This window comes from Odontesthes bonariensis, chromosome 3 (assembly GCF_027942865.1).
Source record: "Odontesthes bonariensis isolate fOdoBon6 chromosome 3, fOdoBon6.hap1, whole genome shotgun sequence".
NCBI classification, from domain to species: domain Eukaryota; kingdom Metazoa; phylum Chordata; class Actinopteri; order Atheriniformes; family Atherinopsidae; genus Odontesthes; species Odontesthes bonariensis.
Window position 1 is genome coordinate 7,058,287 of NC_134508.1, and position 15,539 is coordinate 7,073,825.

Sequence of the window (15,539 nt, forward strand, 5' to 3'; positions counted from 1 at the left end):
GTGTATCGGAACAATATCTGAGGTGCATCCCTTGAATGATTGAAACATGTTTCAGCTCTAATTTGTCTCTATCATTGTGCAAAATAAAGGAAGACCCACTATTGCTGCTTAGAGACAGGAAGAATTACGCTAATTCAATTCAGTCCACTAATACTTTATTATTCTCCAAAGGGAATTAATATTGCTTTAATATTAGGGCTGGGCAACGATTCAAATTTTTAATCTAATTAATCCCATGATTTCCCTGATTAATCGCGATTAATCGCATTTGTACTCAAAATTCAAAAATGAATCCAAAAGTAGTGTATAGCTTTTAGCATTTAGCTTTATTTTAAATGTGCTGCCATATGAATGAAAGTGCCATAACATTTGTTGTGCAAACACACTTTTAACATCAGCATCTTTCTGTAGTTTTTATGTAGAAGCCTCGCTCCACTGTCTGTTTCCTTGAATGACTTGCTGCTATCAGTTGTGTGTTTTGCCTTTAAGTGATATTTTAGACTGGAACTACTACGCTGAGAAGACAATTCAACTTGGCTGTAAATGCAGGAGTTTTTTTTAAATTTATTTTGAAATACGTGCTTTTATGTTGAAACAAGTAAAATAGGAAGTAGCGCCGGTTAGCTCCGTGAGCTCCGAGGAGCACCTGTAGCAGTGATGTTACCTGCTAGTTAATCTTTATTTTATTACTCCATGCTTCGAGGTGTTTGCTGTAACTGTGTGAATGTGATGCATTCAACAGACTTTTACAATAATAAAACCTGCGTTAATGCACGATAAAATATTTACCGGCGTTAAATAATTAACAAGTTAACGCGATAACGAGTTAACGTGCCCAGTCCTATTTAATATTAATTAAATCATTATTACACATAAAAAAGGGGTTTCATAGAAATCTCATGAGATTGCCATGAAGGGATTTAAGTGTTAGTAACACAGGTGAACTCTGTGGACAGGAACTCCCAGCCAACAGTTCAACATCTGGGGTGCAGAGACGCTCCTTCTCAGTGACGTATCCAGGGTTACACCATCTGTTGTGAATGAGCTCTGTAATCCTCTTCCATCACTGTTACCTCTCTGTCTGCCCCTATAGTCCTAAAGCTGAGCAGAGAGGTGTTAAAGTTGACCCTTCAGTAATTTTTGGTGAAGGAAATAATACTGCCCTTTCTGATATCCCGGCCGTGTCCTCATTCTTTGATTTCTCGAGTGCCTTCAACACCATCCAGCCCCTGCTACTGGGTGAGAAGCTGCGGGGGATGGGTGTCCACAACTCAGTGATCTCCTGGGTTACTGACTACCTGACAGGTAGGCCACAGTCTGTCCGTCTGGGCAGTGTCCTGTCTGATGTGGTGGTCAGTGACGTAGGAACTCCACAGGTAACCGTGCTTTCTCCTATTCTCTTTTCCTTAAACACCACTGATCTCCAGTACAACTCTGAGTCATGTCACCTACAGAAGTTTTCTGATGACTCAGCTGTTGTCGGGTGTATAAGAGATGGAGAGGAGGGGGAGTACAGGACACTGGTGGACAACTTTGTGGAGTGGTCTGAACAGAATCACCTGAGGCTGAACGTCAGCAAGACCAGAGAGATGGTGATCGACTTCAGGAGGAAGAAGAAGACGCCTTCACAGCCACTGAAGATCAAGGGGGAGGTGGTGGAGGAGGTGGATGACTACAAATACCTGGGAGTGGTGATCGGCAACAGACTGGACTGGGCATCCAACACTGACGCTGTGTGCAAGAAGGGGATGAGCAGACTTTATTTCCTAAGGAAGCTGGGATCCTTCAATGTGTGCAGCAAGATGTTGGAGACCTTCTACCACAGTGTTGTTGCCGGTGCCATTTTCTTTGCTGCTGTGTGTTGGGGAAGCAGCATCAGAGCCAGCGACTCTAACAGGCTGGACAAAATCATCAGGAAAGCTGGCTCTGTACTGGGACAAAAATTAGAGTCACTGGAAACCATGGTGGAGAGGAGGACACGGAAGAAGCTGTTATCTATCATGGATAACATACAGCACCCTCTCCATCACACAGTGGACAGACAGCGGAGCACCTTCTCACACAGACTGCTTCAGCTCCGCTGTCGAAGGAACAGATACAGGAAATCTTTCCTGCCACATGCCATCACCCTGTACAATAATAGTTAAGTGTCATTATGGTATCTCAATACCATAACTGCATAACCGCACAACTGCATGGTTGCACTTTGATGTACATATATTTTTATTTTATTTTATTTATTTTATTTATTTTATTTATTTTATTTATTTTATTTATATTCTTATTCTTATTTTTATTTTTACTGTCTGTACGCTGCTACTGCAAAACAATTTCCCAGCTGGGATGAATAAAGTAGTTCTATTCTATTCTATTCTATTCTATCAGGGCTCCAAACTCATTCATTTCATCTGCTGGTAATCTTACACTTCCCGTGATGTTTAAGGGAAGAATTCATTTAAGTTTCCTCCTTTTATCCATTTTGTTGCTGCTCTGCATCCTTGACCCATCCTCTTCAAATCATCTGGATTTGAGGTCTCATTCCAGGCATTACTTTAGTTTTGGAAAGCTTAATCGACTGATCCCACATGCAAACAACTTTCCCATCGCCATAGTTGTGAATCATAACGGATGTGAAAAAGTGCCAGAATTACTGGCAATAATCATTCCAGCAGCACTGCATCCAAACCACGTTTCAATAATCTTTGTTTTCACAGTAAAAAAGCTCAGTGAAAATCTTAAAAAAATGCAAAGAAAAACACAATATGTCCACCAGCGTGGCGCCATTCCACAGCAATTCTTATTCCACATATTTAGCATTTAACACTGATGCCACTCTCATCTTAAGGTTCTCAATAGTGCACAAAACACATGTGTGTGTAACAACCCTTTTTCCTGTGCTTTTTGTATTAGGAGCTGTCGAGGGGGAGACAGATCCAGGGATGAAGACAGAAAGCTGCGGACATACAGAAGTGGATATCAGCAAAGGAAGGCCATCAAACAGCAGGGAACCTCTTCTACACATGTGCTCACACACTTACACAGACGTAACACTACAAAACACACAGAAGAGAGACAGACTTGACAGTTTGTCTGAGCCACAGGAAGATACTAAAACAGCAGGGTACTGCCAGAACACATCGTTAACAGATGAGTTAAACGTGTACATGCGTATCCACACACACACACACACAGTCTGTTGAAAACAAATAAAACACACAGCAATGGAGACAGGCTCAACTCTTTGTCAAAGCCACAGGGAGACAGTAAAAACAGCAGGCTGTTGTCAAAACACATCTTAAACTGGTTTCTCTGTCTCTCACACACACACACACACACACACACTCTAACATGGACCATCTCTGCAGATGTCAGCAGCCATGTTTGGGAAAGTCCGAGCTCAGCAGCTCACAGGCTTCCTCACAGGACTTAAAACACCACTACGTGGGCAACATGTGTTGATGGAACTTGTTGTTGTTGATTGGAAACATTTTCAGTTCAAAACCGTACAAATTTCTGTTTTAATATCCACTTCTATACAAATACCAAAAGATAACCGACGATGGACTGTAGAGCTGAGGTACAACCACTGTCCTGAGTTTGGGATTGTTTACATGATATTTGTCACTGATTTGAATGCTATTATTTGGCAGAGAATAAAGTGGAAGCATATTAATAACACGAGTAAAACAGCATTTTAGTCCTGCACAGTTTAATCAGGTGCACAATGTGAAAAACTGGGGAATCTGTCTTGGCTGTCTTTTTTTTTCAACGTATAGTTTATGGGCTCACGATCTAATTTCCAAAAAGGGTGAGATGAGTTGAAAGTCAATTGATATCTTTATACATCTACCATGAAATAATGCTAACTGTACAAAGACAACATGTATGTTATTTTTTTTTATATTTCCTCATTTTCAAATGGATTCCTGTAACACATTTAAAAGGTTTAGAAAGGGGACATTTTCTAATGATTATAGGATGGCAGGTGGAAATATTTTCGACTAATCAGGTAAACTGGCGTCAGGTCAGCAGGATGTCTAGGTTTAAAGAAAAGACAATTTCTCAATTCGGGAACATTTCTCAATGTAAAATTAAAAAAAGATGAATAATCTTTTGGATATGATATTGAAATATTCTGAGAAGGCTTTGTATTGTATGGGACAAGTCCAAAAACCAATATTTAAAGGTTGTGATCTGTGGGCCTTCAGGTAGTATTATATTAAAAACTGATGGAACTAAAAACAGTCTATTAACTGCATCTGCAAATACAAGTTAGACTCTACAGTGCAAAGACAGAAATCTACAAAAGGTCAACATTAAAAAATATTTAATGTTGAGAAATATATGCAGACAATGTCTTTTTTAGGGAAGGCCTTACTTATTTCAGCAAGACGATGCCGCACCACATTCTGCACATATCACAGTTACAAACTGACCCTTTGTAAAGTCATTTTGGACTGGAGGAAAGACAAAAAATACAACAAAGGAAGATCTTAACTCTGCTGCACAGGGGGTAAACATGACCTCGTCCCAACTGTTTTTATGTTGCAGGCATCAGAATAGGTGATTTAACATGTTGTCTTTGTACTATACTACCTTAATTCACTAATTTGTTCTGGTTAGGAAGAGTTTTTCTTTGTTTTTTTGTTTCAAAACAATGTTCCCTTTAATGAGTCACTTGTTCAGTTCATTTTAAAAGGATAGTTTTAGGGTTTTTTTTAGGTGGGGTTGTGTGTTACCTGCAGGTAGGAATTGTCCCGGGGGAGCCAAGCTAACTGCGACTGAGGGCGGGGACAAAAGAAAGGAGAATTTTTGCCCTCTAAAACAACTCAAAATTAAAAAAAACTTCGTAATGGTTCAGCAAACGCTAATCATAGATATGTTTTCACTAAACGTTTTTACTTTGTCATTACTTTTCAAACCGAACATGTTGCTCTGCATCAAGGCGCGAACTGCTGCTGATCAGCTGCTGACTCCAGCAGAAGTTTTATCAGACTTGTTGGATAACTTCCTCCTGCACATGCTGATGAAGTTGTCCCAATAAAGCGACATGGTCACTAAATAGTTTCTGTAATCACTTGTAGTTGCTGTTTTGGGATAAGACTGGTGGAGCTGTGAGTTACAGCTGATCAGCAGCAGGAAACGCATGTGTATTGAAGTGATAGTAGTGCATGTGTTTGCTGACCGCGATTAAATATCTTGAGGTTTGAGTTGCTTTAGATGGTGAAAATTCTTTTTTTAGTCCCTGCTCCCAGTAGCTATTAACTTGGCTCCTCCAGGAGAATTCCTCCCTACTTCTCCAAACCGAGAGTGTTCTGACTGCTGCCAACTGCAGGTAATGTACGAACTACTCCACTTCAAAAAACCCGAACTATCCCTTTAAAAGTTATTTATCAGCAGAGATGGGGACTCAAGTCACTGTGACTTGGACTCAAGTCGACTCGAGTCGCTGTTTTGATGACTTGTGACTTGACTTGACAAAAAATAAAAGACTTGAGACTCGACTCGGACTTGGAAGTTAAAGACTCGGCACTTGACTTGACTTGAGACACGATGACTTGAATGACTTGAGTGTTAAGCATCTAGCATAACTTCGACCTTTCTTTGTCATTTCAAGATCCATTCTGACCAGTAAGTGCTTGTCAAATTAGCTAATATTATCCTGTTAGCCTAGTTGGTAGTTAGCTAACGTTAGCTTGATATGATACGGGGTGGACAGGTTGGACACACTGGCCAATGATGTTAACTGACAGTTACTTATATCTTTGTGTTTTCACTTTATTAAGATCAGATTCTGCAGGTCAAATTGCAATAATAAGGTGACTTGACTTTGACTTGACTTGACCAAGAAAAAATGACTTGGGACTTACTTGAGACTTGAAAGCTAAGATTTGGGACTTACTTGAGACTTGCACATGTGTGACTTGGTCCCATCTCTGTTTATCAGCTCATAAAGGTTAATTTGTTTGTAAAAGTAAGGAATTGTACATTTGGGTTTATGAGATTTCAACAGTAAAAGGAAAAAATATAATCTGGAATTATGACGTTCTTAAAAAATACGGCATCCTGTTACCCTGTAGCTCATTCAATGCAAGCATTTCTCTGGTTCATAAGGAAGAATCAGAATGATTTGTTGTTGGACGCCTCATGATGTTCAATTGTCTACTTTTTCATTTTTTTTCAATTATTATTCTTGTTTATTATTCCTGCTGTAAACAAATTAAACTTGGAGAAAGTTGCCAACAATCCCTACATTTGTAACCGCAAGCAAACACTGGTGGCTTTGTTGTCATCACATTAGTGCTGAGTGTTTGTCTTAAATCATTTGTTTGTGATTCGTTTTCTAACAAACGAGCAGCCAATTGTCGTGGAACTTTCTATACATTCAAACTTCAGAGATGACAGACTTTTCTTTCCCGTGGCCGTACATGGACGCTCGCATCTTCTAAAATCAAACCCAGTTGACCAACGACACTGTAAAAAAAAAAAAAAAAGGAAGTGTGATCATAAGCTATCCAGCGATCAAGAACATGTAACATACATGATTTTCAGCTAAAGTTACTGAGTGAAATTGCTTTATTATGAAATTGTCAGTCATCTGGATGTTTTCAGTGAGTTTAAAAAAAAAAAAAAAGATTAAAAGTTGAAATAGAGGAGTAAAAATGGAGTTTTGTTACTGTTGATAGTGTGAATCACACTTGTTTTCCCTGTGTGTCTTCCTTTATGACAGAATAGGAAGCATTTTGATCTTTCATTGATAGTTTAAGTGTTCACATTTAGGTCAACTGAGCAAGAGACAACATACTTGCTAAACCTCTAAAGAGCATCTGGGTTCAGTTCAGGATTGTGTTATATTTGCAGTTTTTCTATGGCGTGTGAAGTTCACCTTTACTTTATAATACTTTGATTCTGTTTGGCTGCAAGATGTCTGTTAATTCCTGATAATGGACACCTACTCATTAGTTCCAGTGAAATTCATATGCCTTAATCAGTGACATTAGGTGGCTACATCTCTATGTTCGACTTAAAATATTACCATTACATTAACATTATTAAAAATATGTTTGTTTGTTTTTATTTCCTCTGGTTTCTGAAAGTCTTGATATTGATTTGTGGACAGTTAGGCTTGGTTTACACATATGCTTATTCTTCAAAACTGGGGTTTTCTTCCCCCATTCTCCAAAATCTCAAGTGAAATCCACATGAGAAAAGTGCTGTCAAGAGCTCGAAGAACAGAAGACGTCTTCTACCTTGGACTCAGTTGGGCAGATAACTTTGTAAACACAGTCCAACCAGGTCCAACATTAGCACCAGCACTATGTCCATCACCATGTTGGACAATGAATTAGTCCAACTTGTGTGTTTTTTAAACCAAAAGAGCATACTCTGATATCAAAGACACGAGTACAACATCACAGTAAACTGAGTTTATGAACATCTTCACCCTGGGAAGGATTTTTCTAAGAGATTTGTTCACAACAATCGAAACTGCCTTTAAATGTGAACGGAAGGTCAACAAGAGTTTTTAAAATGATGAAAACTATCATGTTCTATTAACTATCAACATTACAGGAAGTTATTAGCTTTAAATCTTGGTAGCGTCATATAGCTAAACTGAATTTAAGAGATGAACATACAAACAAAATCCTGTTACCAAGTCGTATTTCAGGTTCCTGTAGTAGTAAACAACGTTTCCATTGTTCTGGGAATGATATGGACTGGCCATGATTTTTTTCTTTGTCAGACCCCTCACATGTTCTCAGCTTGAGAAATATACAAAAATCTAAAGAAATGGTTTTAAGATGACCATATTACCGTTAAAAAATCCTTCTGTGTCCATAATCGGGAAGTAACTGACTTTGCTGTGGTAACAGTCCTTATGCTGACATCCACATCATTTATAAATCCTGACTTAATTCCTCACACACACAGCTGTTCAATGATAAAAAATATTGATAAAATAATGCATCACCACACATTTTTCACTATCGATTTGCACAACATAATGTAAACATTCAAATGTTTGAGATGAAATATCAGAGTCCTACCAACACATGGTAGAGAAGTTATACCAATTCACCTCTAACTTTACTGTTAATACGACAAAGGAGTACCGAACATGGATCAGATGTCTCACAAACCAATCTGTTGATCTCAATCAGTGCTGTTGTCTTAAAAACCATCTTTGATCTGAGAATTTAATGTAACTTATGTCCACCCCACTGCTTTATTCCACCTTTCTATCTTGTCATCCTGTTTTGTGTCCGTCTGATTTGTACATGTTGACGTTATATAGGTTTTGCAGTTATTTTTAATGACTTGTGCATATTGTATGATGACGCCAACTCCTCTGGCTGCACTGAGAGGGTGCCAGAGGCCTTTACGAAACATGTAAATACTCAAAATAAATAGATTGGAACTTGTGATTGTTGTCTGAAATAGACTTTTGTGGTCACTGTGTTTACAGCTTGTGAAATACAAGAATGGCAAGGCTCGAGAGCTATATTCCCAGATTTGGTGAACTTCCTGGGGAACCAAGTCAGAATTTTGTCTTATCCACTTTTTGATGATAATTCAGTGCCATACCACAGACTGTCAATAGGCTCAAACCACCAGCAAGGAGTAAAATCAAATATGCTATCTTTTTTTCCCCAAGTCTACAGTGCATGAAACATCAAAGCACTCTCTATCCATCCATTTTCTATACCTGCGTAATCCAACTGTAGGGTCATAGGGGGGCTGGAGCCTATCCCAGCCGTCATTGAGCGAGTGGCGGGGTACACCCTGGACAGGTCGCCAGTCCATCACAGGGCCACTAAAGCCTCGCTTCCACTATGCAGTCCGGTACGGGTCGGTTCAGAACAGTTCGCTTATTTCAGTGTTTCCACTACCACGAAAGTGTACCGGTCCCATGGTACCCGTTACCATTCTTGAAACCCTTCTGCTTGGGGTACCGAGCACACAGGACCGGTTCCAGGCTCTGCTCTCCGTTGGTGGTGAGGAGGCTGTGCAGCGGGAGCTCGATGGCGCTGTGCCAAACCAAAAAGTTTTCCAGCTGATTGCCACAAAAATGGAGAGTGGTTTCAACCGGACCGTGAGCCAGTGTCTCATTAAGCTGAAGAAGCTTGGAGGTGGTTCGAAATTATGGATGTTATTTGTTATTTGCTGTTATTTGCTATTTACGCTTCGGCACGCACTCCGCCCACCCCTGAGGGTCCCCTTTGTACAGTGGGAACGCAAACTGACCCCAAAGCGACCCGACCCGTACTGTACCATTCTGAACCGACCCATACCGGACTGCATAGTGGGAATGAGGCCAACAAGACAAACACACACACTCACACTCACTCCTAGGGATATTTTAGGTGAGGTGGGAGGACGAGAGTACCTGGAGAGAACTCATGCATGCACAGGGAGAACATGCAAAATCCCCACAGAAAGGCCCCAGCTGGGGAACCTAACCTGGAACCCTCTCGCTGTGAGGTGACGGTGCTAACCACCACACCACCGTGCAGCCCCTCAAAGCAATCGGTAACACCCAAAAAGATGTCCTCAGAAGCTTGTCTTTATAGTGAAGAACCACACCCATTAGCCAGGTGTTTGAAGCTGAACAACAAATCCTGATTTACAAGGGAATCTTTTTTGATGCTGACAATATGAGTAAAGATTGCAAAGGTTGTTTGACCTGTGACAAATCCTATCTGAAACATCCAACTGTTGTTAAATGTCCATAACCAAGAAAAAGTAAATGCTTTGCCTCGATAAAAGTCAGAGAAAAATGGTTTGTCTTTTTTTCCTATGGTGGCCAATGAGTGACACATCGAAGGTCCAGTAAATCACTCAATATTTTGGAAGCACTTTAGTCTCTGCCTGCCATCAATGCTCTGAAATGTTAGCGAATAGAGACGAGGCTGTGGATTTTGGCAGGGACACTGAGGACGTGTCCTTATGAGCATCCAGCAACCTGTGAATGGTCTCTCATAAAAATTTCTGCTTGGAATGTATTTGGTACACAACAAACAACTCCTTAACTCACTCACTTCCCTAATCCAATAACCCGGTATTGCTACTAATACTTTCTTTTTGCAATTTCTTGAAAATGTATGAGACTGGCAACATTCCAACAAATCAGGTATTAAACAAATTCCACAGGTATATGGTGGATTTTTCGCAATAAAGCACTTTTCACTGAATGAATCCTGAACTCCGCCAGATTTAGCTGTCAGGACATATTTATTAAGATAAGCCCATCATGGGTGTTGTGGGACTGGTGATAAACTTTGGCCTCTTAAATAAACCCGGGTTCCTTCCCTACAGGCCCATTCAAAGGGTGAGATCACTACAAATGTGAGCCAACCAAAAACATGAGAAAGTAAGGAACAGTTTGATTGAAATTAGTTGCCAGGTTAGAAAAGGAAGTTTAGAATCCATATTTCCTGGAAATTGGACATGAGCAGGAGGCCAAACCTGTATTGTTAGGCCAGACAACTTAATCTGTTTTTCCACAGAATTTTTTTTCCCAAAACCTGGCTTTTCTTCTGCCATCACTGGTAAATTTGCTCAAATGTTCATTTCTTTCTTTTCAGATCCATCCCATTATTTATGTGTTAAAAGTCTTAGAGAGCATTATAAGCTTTCAGTGTCACATACTTCAGTAACAAACAGAGAGAACAGCAGATGTCAAACAGATTAGATGAACTCGCTTCCACCTGTAGCTTACAGAGGGCAACGAAACTGGAACCAAGGGCTTAACTGGTTACTGTGAGAGATATTTTACCCCAAAAAAATTGAGGGGAAGGAGAACTTATGAAATTACACTTGGGTTGGGCTAAACACTTCTTATACTCCCAGCATTTTATACCTGCTTTTTTTTTTTTAACAGGCAACTCGATGTGCTTTACATAAAGACAAGGCATTTAAAAGAACTGCATAAAGCAGCATAAAAACAAGCGAAAGAGAATAAAAAAAATAGAATAAAATTTAAAACACAGTTAAAAGCAATCAAAGAAGAGGGGAAAAAGAAAAATATAAAACAATTAAGAAGATTTATAGCATTATGCTTTAAAATTATTTAAAGGAACTCAACCATAAGCACACGGAAAGAGAAATGTTTTTAACCTGGATTTAAAAGTGCTTACAGTTGGGGCTGATTTCAGTTCTGCTGGTAGTTTGTTCCAGTTGTGTGCAGCATAACAGCTAAAAGCTGCTTCACCGGGTCCAGTTTGAACTCTGGGCTCCACTATCTGACCTGAGTCAGCAGACCTCAGAGCTCTGCTGGGTTTATACTCTACCAGCATGTCATTCATGTATTCTGGACCTAAACCATTCCGTTATTTGTAGACGAGCAGCAGAACTTTAAAATCTATTCTGTATCTGACCGGAAGCCGATGTAAAGACTTGAGAACTGGGGTGATGTGATCTCTGATCGTCTTACATGAATTGTACTTGATAATGGATGCAGGGGGCCACCTCCTACCCAGCAGGAATCAGAAACAGGCAGAGAGGACCCAGGACCAAGACCCGGGCAACCAGCAGGCCTGAGCATGGAACCCAGGCAGCCCACCTCAGGGACAACCACGCGTCCGCCAGAAAGACAGCAGAGAAGAGCCCTAGAAAGAGCCCCTATGGCCAACAGAAAATCATGGCGACAGCCTGCCGGCCCCGACAGGCCACAGCCGCCAAAGCACGAGTCGAGTAAATGGTATATGGACTGTACTTCTTAAGCACTTTTCTAGTCTAGCTGACCACTCAAACCACTTTCACACTACATGCCACATTCACCTATTTACTCAGATACAGCACGTTTCATACAGTACATCTTAGTCCAAATAGGCTACACAGTGCTTTCCTCTACAAATTCACACACATTCATACACCGAAGGAGCATTGGTAGGCAGCCTGGGGTTCTGTGTCTTGCCCAGGGACACTTCGACATGTGGGTGACTGCTCTTCCCACTGAACCCCCCGCCAGGAACAGCACAGGCAGGCCAGAGGACAACAGGTCCAAGGGAGCCCCAGGGAGCCACCCCCCCTCCTACCCTGGAGGTGTAGCGCAGCGGGTACGCCTGGGGCCAGCAGCGACGCAGATATTCCTTTAATTCTAACATTCTACATCTATTTGAATTTTAATGAGGAACTTGATCGTTAACTTTAAAATTCCGGAACTTTTTTACCCAGAAAAAAATTCAAATTTTGGAATTAAAACATTTCTTTATCGGCTTGACTTTGTATTTATTTCGTATATAATAATTAAAAGGCATGTTTATTTATTCATTGGAAGAGCATTCTTTATCTCTAAATTTACTGACTACTCACTCTTTGTTTTAGCCACAGTGATGCTTTTTAGATTGAGCATCTGTTGCCCATTCATCTTCCTAACGGAGTGCACCTGCTACGCTTCACAGCATTTTACTCATTTTACATTTCATGTCAACTGTCAACGAATAACCTAAAATATTACACAGATGTGATAGTCACGATATGAAGCATCCAATTCATACTGTGCAATGTGTAAATGTGTAGATGGATAGACTCTGCGGTGACCCTACTACTTTTATTCCCAGTGAAACAGTTCTTGTTTCTTGGTGTCATTTCTTTTTCACGGGTCAGCTTCATCTTCAACAAAGCACCTTTTGCCTCGAGCTGAGAACATTCTTGAAATATTTAATCAGGTTTAACCCATGTTTTAACACCTCGTGAGGTCATGTAAATGCTTATTGTGTTTATTCTGATATCAAGGAAAAGGTTCTACTGACATCATTCAGCTTGATCTGGATGCGATATAAACAAGAAGGAGTCGATTGCCAGAACTTTTAGATGGTTGGTTCAGCCACTCTGGAGCCTTGGAAAATGATCAGGACTACCAGAAGGAAGATAAAACTCCAGATGATTCAGGTTAAACACTTCATTTGATATTTGGGATCTTGCGGCTCCCTTTCACCTTCTGCTCCTGCCATATCCCATCACAAACAGTTCATCTCACTCCTGGCAGAAACGAGAGAGCAAAAACTTTTCTGCTGTCACAATATTCTCTCACATACTGGTTAAATGTATCCTGTGTTATTCCTCCTGCGACAATTCATCAGAATCTCAGATTGGATGTAGAGCTCTGTCTTTAAAAAAGGTGTAACTAACAGACGTGACCAAATGGTTCATGTCTCACAGCACTCATCATCTCTCGCTCTCAGCATGGGATTTGCTTGTTTTTTGACATATCTCAGTATTCGAGCTGCTTGACACCTCTCACAGGAGCATCTTCCTTGAAAACAGGCTGCTTATATTACTGCTTTGCGGGAGCAGATGTTCAGTGCACATCTGTGTCATGTAACCTTCTGACTTTTGGTGCCTCATTATAGTTCTGGGTAATGTTACGTTCCAAAGTAATTACTTACAATACACTGCCAAACTGCCATTAAATGTAGCTTGTTACCTAATATCAACACCCCTTTGATATTCCTTGAGGACTTTGGTTAAAATGCACTTCTCTCTTTGAATATTCTGATTCTACCTCATTGCATGAGTTATTCTGTGGTCTATGATCTGAGATCTTGTAACGCAGCCAATATATCTATGTATTTCCGGTATGGGTTAAAATAGTCTGAAGTCTGGACTCCATCCTGTCTACTGATTATATATTGGTCCAATTTGAATTGCCGACATTGTTATGGCTACTAGATTCTTATCTTGGGCTCTCAAATTCACATTATGGATGCATCACTACTGATTTCAGATCAATAATTTTGAATTTCGTTCCAATAACTCTGTGTTAAGACCCCTTAGCTCTGCCAATGCCAACTTTCAGTCCTTATAGGGGACAGACGCATTTGCAGGGCATTTGGTGTAACCTGCTCTGTTAGTAGTAAAGCATCTCTTTGTCTCTTTGTCCCTCTATTTTCAACTTTGGAAACGACTAAAGGGATGTTGCAATACTGTTTAAACACAATTAAGTCAATCTAGAAAAGATTAGAATATGACAAATGCTTCTCCTTGTGATTTTAAAAAGCAGACGTTAGAAATAAAAACACAATGTTTGTCCTGTTCTGTATACCATCAGATTATTGTGATTAATTCAGTAGAAGTGATTTAGGTTTTATGCGTAATTCAACTGCTTTTATACCCTTTTCTCAGGAAAAGATACCTTAATTCCCTGTAATTTAACAAGTATCCTTTTACACGTGGGGAGGTTTTGAAACGTCACAAAGAACAATAAAAATGTATGGATAAAGTTTAATAATTGAATGTTAAATGTTCATTATTAATAAAATCTGTATACAAAAGCCGTGGTACACAATGTGTATGCATCAGGAGAGTCGTTTTAATGCCTAAAGCTAAACAGATTTTTAAGAAAATCTTGGGCTTTTATTTTATCAATAACAGGTGAGTAGACAGAGGGAGGAGGATGAAGACTTCCAGCTTCTCTACATGGGACCCCCCCCCCCCCCCCTTAAAGGTGGGGTATGAGATGTTTTCTGGAGCATTTTTTATCATATTGTCTGAAAACCTCCTCACGACCCCATTGCACCCACTAAAATAGAATGTTTGGAAAAAAAATTATATTTTAGTCCATTGTAGAGGGTGTAGCAAGAGGAAATGTCTGACCAATAGAAGTAATGATGAGAGTTACTTCTATTGGATTCTGACACGCCAATCAACCGTCAGCCCCCGTCAGCCCCCCTCACCCCTCCCCCCTGCGCGTTCACAGACTCGTGACTCGTTCATGTGTTTTGAAGGCGTGGTTTCGAGGGGTGGGCTGAAGGGAGAGGCAAGGTTGTGTATTTTCAAAAATATAGCTTGCAGGAACCGTTTTTCCAAGATCTCATACCCCACCTTTAAATCTGCGTATATCCATATATAGGGTCATTGGCCGATGCCCCCGTTCACTCCAGTTGGACGACCAACTCTAACCACTGAGCCACGGCCGCCATGAAGTACATGAAGTAGTTGATTTAATAATTACAGCTACACGCTAAAGTAGATATATTTCTATCTAGCGTTACACCTTTCTTTGCATGACACGATGGAGTTTGCCTGCTCTGAAATGCACAAGCAGTCAAACTAGTTACCACTGCCTGGAAAAGTAGAACTGGAATACAAACACATACTCTATCACTTCACTAACAGGTTTCAAAATATTTTATATTCAACATTGAAAATGATTTTGTTTCCAAAATTCCTTTCATGTTACATCTTAATTTCCTTCTCTTATATTTTTAAAAATAAGCAAAAGTTTGGGAGCATTAAAGCTTCCAAATGCAGTCTGTTTCCAGTATGGCTATTAACTAGCCTGGCTGACGCGTCCACAATCTCGATGAGATGGTGGTCTGGGAACTAGGTGTGCGTTTTCTCGTATTTGAGGCGTGGTTTACGAATGCCTAGAGCCGTTTATTGGGCGCTACGAATGTCTATCAAATGACGTCAGGTTCTTCCCATGCTGCTTTGCGCGCGATTCATAGCCAATTGTATCACTTATACCAGATGACGACAGAAATTCGACGAGGAAGAAGAAAAAAAATGGAAAATAAAAGTAAACTTGCGCTCTA

The 15,539-nt window shown here is 40.2% G+C and overlaps 1 protein-coding gene across 2 annotated transcripts in view; it reads left to right on the forward strand.

The window, feature by feature from the left end:
- The window catches only part of raly (RALY heterogeneous nuclear ribonucleoprotein), a 136,721-nt gene extending 128,352 nt beyond the window's left edge, over positions 1 to 8,369 (forward strand). The window contains exon 9 of one of the 2 annotated variants that reach the window (XM_075460163.1): positions 2,911 to 8,369. The gene's annotated coding sequence lies outside the window, so the exon portion shown is untranslated. The remainder of the gene's footprint in view (positions 1 to 2,910) is intronic. The other variant, XM_075460164.1, reaches the window with a different exon arrangement.
- The last annotated feature ends 7,170 nt before the right edge of the window (positions 8,370 to 15,539 follow it).